Source organism: Chrysochloris asiatica, unplaced genomic scaffold, assembly GCF_000296735.1.
Source record: "Chrysochloris asiatica unplaced genomic scaffold, ChrAsi1.0 scaffold00673, whole genome shotgun sequence".
Taxonomy (NCBI): Eukaryota; Metazoa; Chordata; class Mammalia; order Afrosoricida; family Chrysochloridae; genus Chrysochloris; species Chrysochloris asiatica.
In genome coordinates, this window is record NW_006409191.1 from 132257 (window position 1) to 142933 (window position 10677).

The 10677-nt window shown below is 41.4% G+C and overlaps 2 pseudogenes; one reads left to right on the forward strand and one right to left on the reverse strand.

The window, feature by feature from the left end:
- Nucleotides 1-806: 806 nt before the first annotated feature.
- On the reverse strand, nucleotides 807-2063 carry LOC102816603 (annotated as a pseudogene).
- A 7228-nt stretch (nucleotides 2064-9291) lies between these two features.
- Nucleotides 9292-10284, forward strand: LOC102816998 (annotated as a pseudogene).
- The last annotated feature ends 393 nt before the right edge of the window (nucleotides 10285-10677 follow it).

Below are 10677 nucleotides of genomic sequence, written 5' to 3' on the forward strand. Positions count from 1 at the left end.
GGAGGAGCAGGAGGGGTGGGAATGGTCAAGGTTAGCTCTGTGGTGTTAGTGCCCAACTGAAGAAGCCTAGAATGGAAGCAGACAGGGGGGTGCATAGTCTCAGCCCACCTAAGTGGCTGCTACAGAGGCCTGGATAAATGGTGACTCAGGACCCCAATAATGCAAATAGAGCTAAGAGGGCTCCACCCCTGCAGCCTGCCTTCCTGTGCCCCTAGTCCAATCTAGTAGAGACAAAGGAAGGTAGAGAAGGAAAAAAAAGGGAAGTATGAGCCCCACCTGGTGACAAATCAGCTTACAAAGGCTGAGCACCTACCTCCATTGGCCACATCTGCAGCTGCCAGTAAAGTGGAGTGGGGCATGTCAGAAGATGGGGCTTGGGCCCTTTTAAAGCCAGAGAAGCCCACCCAGGCTCCTTTATGGGCAGCCAAAGGGTAGAATGGGAGGGCAAGATGGCCCAGATGGCAATGTCCCCACATCTGAGAGGATGGGGGTGAGGGGGTGGGGCCTGGGGGCACAGCAGGTGTAGGGTGCAGCTAAGTGGGATGTTAGCCTTGTCCAGAAGGAGAATGTGTGTGTGGGAGGAAGGGACCATTGAGAATGGAACCAAAGGGTAACTGCTCCCCACTGTGGTGGAGGCCCTACAGCAGCTGGTGTGCTGTGTAGTGTGTGGTGAGCCATTGGGATGCTGATGCCCAGGAGGTTGGCTATGCATGGGTCTGGGGGAAGGGAAGGGAGCATGGGAAAGGAGCTAAGCTGTACAGTCCAGGAAGGAAACTGCTCCTTGGGGTCTGGAGCAGACTGCAGGGTCACTGCTCATCCTCTGAGGGCTCCTGCGAGATACCCTCTTTTTCCTCCTTCTCCAGCTTTTTGGGTCTGCCCATTGTTCGAACAGAACATGGGAACACTGAAAGTTTTAAAATAGGGAAAGGTGTGAGACAGAGTTGTATTCTTTCACCATACTTATTCAACCTGTATGCTGAGCAAATAATACGAGAAGCTGGGTTCTATGAAGAAAAGCGTGGCATCAGGATTGGAGGAAGACTCATTAACAACCTGCGATATGCAGATGATACAACCTTGATCGCTGAAAGTGAAGAGGACTTGAAACATTTACTTATGAACATTAAAGAGCACAGCCTTTGATATGGATTGCATCTCAATGTCAAGAAAACAAAAATCCTCACCACTGGACCAATAAACAACATTCTTATCAATGGAGAAAGGATTGAAGTTGTCAAGGACTTCATTCTTCTTGGATCAACTATCAACACTCGCGGAAGTAGCAGTCAAGAGATCAGACGACGTATTGCACTGGGCAAATCTGCTGCACAGGAACTTTTTGAAGTATTGTAGAGCAGAGATGTCAGCTTGAGGACTAGGGTGCGCCTGACCCAGGCCATTGTGTTTTCAATAGCCTCATATGGATGCGAAAGCTGGACAGTGAATAAGGAAGATCGTAGAAGAATTGATGCCTTTGAGTTGTGGTGTTGGAGGAGAATACTGAGGGTGCCATGGACTGCCAAAAGAACCAATAGATCTGTTTTGGAAGAAGTGCAGCCAGAGTGCTCCTTGGAGGCCAGGATGGCTAAGCTTCGTCTCTCCTACTTTGGACATGTAGTCCGGAGGAAACAATCGTTGGAGAAGGATGTCATGCTGGGTAGGGTGGAGGGTCAGAGAAAAAGAGGAAGACCTCCAACGAGATGGATCGTCCAGGTGGCATCATTGATGGACTCGGGGTTGGCAGCGTTGGTGAGGTTGGCCCAGGATCGAGCATTGTTTCGTTCTGCTGTGCATGGGGTCGCTATGGGTCGGTTCCGACTCGATGGCACCTGACAACAACAACAATTGGTTTCCTCCCTGGAGCCATGGTAATTTTCCAGATCTTGGCTGCAGCCTTGTTTTTTGCTCCCCTTGGGTCGCCTCCGAGGTCTCTTGGGTGTCAGCACTTCTCTGGGTCCCTTCTGAGGCTGCTTGCTTGGTCTGCCCCACCCTCGCTTCTCAGTAGCATCCTTTTCTTGCTTGGAGGCCAAGGGCTCACTGGATTTTGAGCTTGATTCACTCATCTTTCTTTCTCGCAAGCTTGAACACTGGCCTGCAGTGTGCGCTCAGGGCTGCCAGAAGCAAAGGTACTGGGCGCTGAGACCAACCTGACTCTGCTGCCACCGGTAGCAAATGAGAATGCCTTCTTGGAGTTGCGCCAGAGCCAGAAATAGCCGCAGCACAGAGTTCCCAATTAGAGGACTCTGTTAGTAATTTTGAAGGAGTGAGATCAATAAGGTTTTCCTTTCTTTTGCTATATAGTTTGCTATCCATCATCAAGGTTATACTTAACTTATACCATGAGATACCTACTAATTCTTCTCTTACATCTTCTGAGTTTTCCTTTAGTTTTAGCTACATTCCCATTACCCAATTCTTTCCTTCCATTTCTAAGTTCAGTTTGTCAAAAACCTAAATGCTCAGAGGAACCCTAGAAATTAATGTAACAGTTTATATTTATTGTGAGTAGATACAATTCAAATCAGACAGCATCAATCCAAACATATGGTGAAGGCACTCCAAAGAGAGGTTACTAAAAACCTAAGAGGGTACCTAAGGAGCTTTTTTAGCTTAGTGGTTGCACCAGGCTGCTAACCTCCAGATTGGCAGTTCACAACTACTAGGGATTCTGCAGGAAAAATATAAGGCTTTCCTCTCCAGTAAAGATGTACAGTCTGAGAAACCCTATATGGAAAGGACACCAGACACACCACCACCACTGCCACCACAACACCAACACCAACACCACATGTCATTGTCATGTTAATTTCTCTGGAGTTAGCATAAGATCACATTCAGGATTCCAGAGTCAGCCTGTTTGTTATAGGAACAAAGTCACTAAAAATATGCCATACATTTTCAATCAGACCCTGTGATTTCTGCTTCTCAAAACTGACTAGCCATAAATTATTTTCTATAAGAGCACAATGCCTGAGGTAAAAGAATCTCAGTTAAACTAGATACAAAACAACCAAAACTAGACTCATTGACATCAAATTAATTTCCACTCATTTCTGAACCTATAAAGCTTCACCAGGGCCTAGAGCCTCATCTTTGTCATGCAGAGTAACTGGTAGCTTTGAACTGCTGCCTCTCAATTAGCCATAAAGAGATTATTTTACTGAGCCACAGATTATCTAAAATACTAGAGTTTGTTGTTGTTGTGAAGGGCCTTCCAGTTGATTCTGACACACATGGACCCTGTATAGGATTTGCATGGAGTAGCTGGTGAGTTTGACCTGCTGACCTTGTCTTTCAAACCAACATCATGTCCAAGGACCTATACCACTGTACCATACCAGAGTACTACCTTATCATTTAACCTGAAGGCAATTCCAAGAAAACCAGTTAATTAAAGGGTTAACATTCAAAAGGACACATAAGAGCAAATAACCTGGGTACATCACCCCAAGTCTTAAAACTCACAAATGGTTTCCAGTAGAATTTTTTTTAAAAGAACTTTTTTTTTTTTTTTTCAAATCTAATTAGGCTCTTGCCTCTGCATGCAAGGAATAACACTCCTAAAGAGTTGCCAACATTTTCTGCATTGTTAAATCCAGATTTCAAGTCTTCATTTGTTATTTACTTACTTCACTTGTCAGAAATACCTTCTTCACTTAGTATAGTAGTTTAAACAATTGCTCAAACTACCAAGTCTTAATTAATGGAACATATGTTTTGCTTTGCTGGGAAAACTTACCGTGCAGACTTGATTAAGTTAAGGATCATATCCTAGATACAACCACAAATGTCATTATAAGAGAGATAAAGATGAAAGTTACCAAAAGTGACATGTGACTTCAAAGAATTGCTAAACATTGCTAATCAAGGATCTGTTTTAAACTGACAAAAATAAATTTTCCACAAGATGAAATTTGTGTTCAAATCTGTAAAGTTTGTGTTATTCATGGATCAGGGTGTCTTGTCTGGAAGTCAGACAAGAGCTCTAAAGAGTAGTACAATGTGGAAAGCAACTAAAGAACACCATCAGTTTGAACCACAAGGTCAGTAGTTCAAACTCACCAGCCACTCCTCAGAAACACTATACAGAGTTCTGGTAGCGTAGTGGTTACAAATCGGGCTGCGAAACTTAAGGTCAGCAGTTCGAAACTACCAGCTGTTCTGCGGGAGAAAGATGAGGCTTTCTGCTTCCGTAAAGATTTACAGCCTCGGAAACCCAGTACAGGGTCGCTATGAGTCGGAACCGAATGCACGGCACATAACAACAACAACAACAACAATAACATAAGGCAGAATCAACTAGATAGATGCCACTTAAAAACAACAACAACATAGACAGGAACAAGATACTGGGCAGATTTTCAATTGGCTTTTTAGTTCCTTATTTAGGATTAAGGAAAAATTTTGGACTATGTGAAACATGGAAATCATAATTTACTAATTAGGTTTCCATTTCTTGGAGAGAAAAATGATTGGACTTTAGATTCCATTTCTGGGAGAGACAAATGATTGGACTTTAGATTCTGATGCTGGGAAAGTTAGGCGTTTATAAGACACAGACACTAGCTAAATTTTACTTTATTGATTTAGAGCTTAGAATAAGTGACCTCATCGTGGGGTTATTATGATACCGTTAGCAAGGTGTTCACAGATTGTATGATAGTTAGACTATTCTTGAGACATAGATGGAGCTGAAAATTTAAATTCATGGTGTGGCAATTCTAAAAGTGTGTTTTACAATTGAAAATAGACTTTCTAGATGTTTCCTCATTGTTGTTGCTACGTGCCATCGAGTCAGTACCAACTCATAACGACTTTATGCACAGCAGAACGAAACACTTCCCGATCCTTGGCCCACCTCAGTATTGTTGCCATGCTTGAGCCCATCGATGCTGCCACTTGGCCAATCCATCTCGTTGAGGGTCTTCCTCTTTTTCTTTGATCCTCCACCTTACCAAACATGATATCCTTCTCCAGCGTTTGCTCCCTCCTGACAATATGTCCAAAGTAGGAGAGACAAAGTTTGGCCATCTTGGCCTCTAAGGAGCACTCTGGCTGCACTGCTCCCAAAATGGATCTATTAGTTCTTTTGGCAGACTATGGCACTTTCAATATTCTCCTCCAACAACATAACTCAAAAGCATCAATTCTTCTATGGTCTTCCTTATTCTAGAGTTTACGTTACTGTAATTTGAAAAGAGAAATGTAGAAACAGCAGTACACATAAAGGGGCAATTCTACCATAATATAGTAACAAGTCTTTCAATAATGAATAAAGTTTTGCTAAAGGTAGTACAGAAACAGCTACAATCATACATTGACAGAGAATTTCCAGAGGTTCAAGCTGGATTCAGAAGAGGCCGTGGAATGAGGTATATCATTGCTGATGTCTGATGGATCTTGGCTTTAAGCAGAGAATATCAGAAAGATATTTACCTGTGTTTTATTGACTATGCATGGCTTTTGATTGTGTGGATCATGACAAGCTATGGACAATATTTAGAAGTATGAGTATTCCGGAACACTTAATTATGCTCATGAAGAATCTGTACCTGGACCAAGAAGCAGTTATTCGAACAGAACATGGCAACACTGAATAGTTTAAAATTATGAAAGTTTTGTGTGGCAGGGTTTTATTCTTTAACCATACTTATTCAATCTTTTATGCTGAGCAAATAATCTGAGAAGCTGTGTTATATGAAGAAAAGTGTGGCATCAGGATGAGAGGGAGACTCTTTAACATCCTGTGATATGTAGATGATACAAACTTGCTTGTTGAAAGTGAAGAGGGCTTAGAACATATACTGATGAAGATAAAAAAGCACAGCCTTTGGTATGGATTACATCATAATGTAAATTAAAAAAAAAAAAAATCCACACCACTGGACCAATAAACAACATTCTTATCGATGGAGAAGAGATTGAGGTTGTCAAATACTTCATTGTTCTTGGATCAACTCTCAGAAGCAGTCAAGAAATCAAACAACGTATTGCATTAGGCAAATCTGCTCTACAAGACCTTTTTAGAGTGTGAAAGAGCAAAAATGTAAGCTTGAAGACTAAGGTGTTCCTGAACCAAGCTAAGGTGTTTTTTTTTGTTGTTGTTGGTTTTTTTTTTGGTTGTTTGTTTTACACAGTTATGAGATTTATTATGGAAGTTAACAGGTTATACTGCAGTATTAGAAAATGTTCAGAGCACAGTTATTGCAGTCAGGACAATTTCTCCTCAACCGTGCCCACAGACAAGCCTCTCTTTTAGGGCTACTGATAAATGCTCACAGGGCACACCACTCCATTATAAGCCTTGCCTGAAGTCACTTAGCTCTAAGTCTGTTAGTCAGCACACCTAGCTCCCCCAATTAAGTGCTTGAAGGCACTCTACAAGCAAGCCTCTTGCAAAACATCACAAAATGTTACTTGATCCATGGACTAGGAAGCCAACCACTCTGTTTCATGCTCTGGCTCTTGGTTTTGTCATTTTCTGCACCTCTGCCACTCCTCTAATGTCACAACTTTCTGTCCCTGGGTCAAGGAGGCTCAGTGCCCAGGAATCTTGGGTCCAAAAGATGCACTCCACTCCTGGTTTATCTTCTTTGATGGTAGTGAGATTCCCCTCTCCTGCTTCTGAGATGGCTTATTTTAGACCCATGTTAGAGTTCCAAGTTTTTATAAGTACAATTAACTCTATCAACAATCACAATTGAATCATATCTTCTTATCAGCATCATCTTCTACTTTTTCTTACCCAGACCCATCAGAAAGAAGTTGCTTGGTAGTAGTTATAAGGATTATGGGTAGAAGAGCCAGATGCAGTAATCCGTTGCACTGTAAGGGTCTTCTTCTTTTTCACTGACCCTCCACTTTACTAAGCATGATGCACTTCTCTAGGGGCTGGTCCTTCATGACAACATGTCCAAAGTATGAGAAGTGAATCACCTCATATACTTGCAAAAGCTAGACAGTTGAATAATTGATGCTTTTGAGTTATTGTGTTGGAGAAGAATATTGAAAGTGACATGGTCTGCCAAAAGAACCAATAGATCCATTTTGAAATAAGTGCTGCTAGACTGCTCCTTGGACTCCAAGATGGCCAAATTTGTCTCTCATACTTCGGACATATTGTCAGAAAGAAGCAGTCACTAGAGAACTAGATCATGTTGGTAAGGTCAAGACTCAGAGAAAAAGAGGAAGACCCCCAACCAGATACATTGGCAAAATGTCACCATTGATGGACTCAAGTGTGGCAAGGATGGTGAGGTTGGCCCAGGATTGGGCAGTGTTTCATTCTGCTGTGCACAATAGCTATGAGTCAGTACTGAATTGATGACACCTAACAACAACAACATATATATATATTTTTTAAATAGTACATTCAGAATCCTAAACCTAACCCTAAGAAACCAAGAAGGCCAGAATTTATTTTCTTATACCTGAGACATATTTCAAGAGGGACCCATCCCAAGAGAAGGAAATCATGTTTGCTATAGTAGAGGGTTAGAAAAAAAGAGGAGAATCCCCAATGAGATGGATTGGCTTATGGTCAGCAGCAATGGACTCAAGTTTAACAAGGAATGTGAGGATGGTACAGGATATGGTTTTGTTATGTTGTATATATGGTTGCGAAAGCTGGACAGTGAATAAAGAGGATCGTAGAAGAATTGATGCCTTTGAGTTGTGGTGTTGGAGGAGAATACTGAGGGTGCCATGGACTGCCAAAAGAACCAATAGATCTGTTTTGGAAGAAGTGCAGCCAGAGTGCTCCTTGGAGGCCAGGATGGCTAAGCTTCGTCTCTCCTACTTTGGACATGTAGTCCGGAGGAAACAATCGTTGGAGAAGGATGTCATGCTGGGTAGGGTGGAGGGTCAGAGAAAAAGAGGAAGACCTCCAACGAGATGGATCGTCCAGGTGGCATCATTGATGGACTCGGGGGTGGCAGCGGTGGTGAGGTTGGCCCAGGATCGAACATTGTTTCGTTCTGCTGTGCATGGAGTCGCTATGAGTCGGTTCCGACTCGATGGCACCTGACAACAACAACAACAACAAATGGTTGCTTGATGGCACTTAACAACAACAACAATTGTCTTAGTCATTAAGGATTTACATTGTCCTTTGATCAAAATGACAATAAATAATTTGGCTAATTAGGAGCTTTGGATATTGAGCCCACAGAGATACATGGATTGCAAAATATCTGCCCTTGACGCCCTCACTCAGTAGCCTTTGTTCACACAGGAAACAGTGCACCTCAACTCCTCCTGCAGATGATCCTTTTCCCCAGGAGCCTAGATCCTCACTTGGTTTCTCAACCTCTTCTAAGGACAGATCTTCTAACTACATTATGTAATATCAAGGACATATGTCAAGCATAATTACTCAGGAATGCCAGCCAGGTAACCTAGACTCCCTTATATAATGTTCCATAATGAAGAATAGGGTTTCACTACAGGTTCATCCAGGGAAAGTGGTAACAAGAATTGCTGCTGCTGTTGTTGTTGTTAGGTGCCATAGAATTGGTTTGGACTCATAATGACACAAAATACAACAGAATGAAAAATTGCCTGAGCTTGTGCAATCCTTAAAATCATTGTTATGTGTGAATCCATTCTTGCTCATTTTTATAGTTACTGTATCAATTTATGCTATTCAAGTCCTCCTGATCTCACAGGGTTAAGGGTGAGAGCACATGCATTAAATGATTGGAGCCAATTTTCCATAGACTCCTACCAAACTGTCTTGCATCTTCCTGACATGTTCCCTTTGATCTACAAACCAGTCTCAAAGAGCTCTAATTCCACCAATCACTTACTTGGTCTCCTCCTTAGCAGATATCTGCCCTTTCTCACGCGTGATGATGACTACTATAGAATTCACTAATATTTACTTACATTTATGTGGTGGAAAGGGAGGAGGATTTACAAATTTTATCTTATTTCTGCTTTTTATCACACATTATACCATGTCAGTGTGCAGCTCTGATCAAGGAAAAACATGGAGTCTGAAAAAGACAAATCACATTACTACCCTAGTCCAATCTATTTCACATAATGAAACTGAAAACATTTAAATGATCATAAAGCAGAGCTAGTATAATTTCAAAATTAGAAGAAGAACAGCCAGACATCACATTCCAGTGTAATATTTGCATGAAGTTATAACAGATTCTGGTCTTTTAAATAATGATAGCATGCAGCCAGAGGACATAATATTTCCAAATACTTCTTCCTTCTTTTCAATGTGGTGTTTTCCTGAGTAATGCAGCTAAACATTTGATTATCTTCTCACCCATCTTTTCCATCAGTTTCATCAACAATATGGAACCCAGAAACCAAACAGGTGTTTCAGAATTCTTTCTCCTGGGACTGACAATAGATCCAGAAATGCAGCCACTTATCTACAACATGTTTCTGTTCGTGTACCTGGTCATCATCCGGGAAACCTACTCATCATCCTGACTGTGAGCTCTGACTCCCACCTCCACACACCAATGTATCTCTTCCTTTCCAATCTGTCATTTTCTGACATAGGTTTAAATACAACTATAATCCCAAAAATGCTAATCAACATCCAGACACAAAAACAGTCTATCACTTACATTGGCTGCCTCATACAGGCATGTGCTGTCCTCATGTTTGTAGGTTTTGAAAACGGTCTTCTTGCAATAATGGCCTATGACCGATATGTGGCCATTTGCTGCCCACTGAGATACACAGTCATTATAAACCCTCGTCTCTATGGACTGCTGGTTATATTCTCTTTGTTCATTAGTATTGTGAATGCCCATCTACATACTCTATTGCTTTTGAAATTGTCCCTCTGTAAACACTTGGAAATTCCTAATTTCTTCTGTGGACTTGCTCAAGTTATCAAGCTTGCCTGTTCCAATACCCTTATCAATGACATCTTGCTATATGTTATAAATTTCATGTATGCTGGTATTCCTTTTTGTGGGATCATTTTCTCTTACATTAAAATTGTCTCCTCCATTCTGAAAATGCCATCAGCTGGGAAATACAAAGCATTTTCCACCTGTGGGTCTCACCTCTCAGTTGTTTCCTTATTCTATGGAACAGGCTTTGGTGTGTACATTAGTTCTGCATTTACACACTCACCCAGGAAGACGGGAGTAGCCTCAGTGATGTACAGTGTGGTTCCTCAAATGATGAATCCTTTTATCTACAGCCTGAGGAACAGGGCCATGAAGGCATCCTTGAGAAAATTTATTGGTAAGATACTTTCTTTTTAGTGATTGTGTTATCTGCTTTGGTCTTAGAGTTCTAGAATAAGGAAAATGAAAGTGAATACTGGTAAGAATTACTAATGCTTCTATCAGCAAATTCCTAATAAGAAATAAAGGTTAAGTGTTAGGATAAAGAATGACCTCTGCTTACTGGCCCCTAGTACTTTACTTCTTCATAGTAAACACAAATAACTCTTCTAATATCAAACTCAAATTTATACACAGCCAATTGTTCTTAAAATAATCCAAATAAGCAGAGTTTTACCAATAAGATCCTGCCTCTTTCACATACCCTACATAACAATGCCCAACATCTGCTATCCTTAGATAAGATTTAAAAAAAAACAAAAAAACAAAAAAAAACACCACTGTATTCATAAGAACCCTAATGCGCTCTGTTGCCTTTGGAGGTCCTCTGACACAGAGACTCTGCACCTTG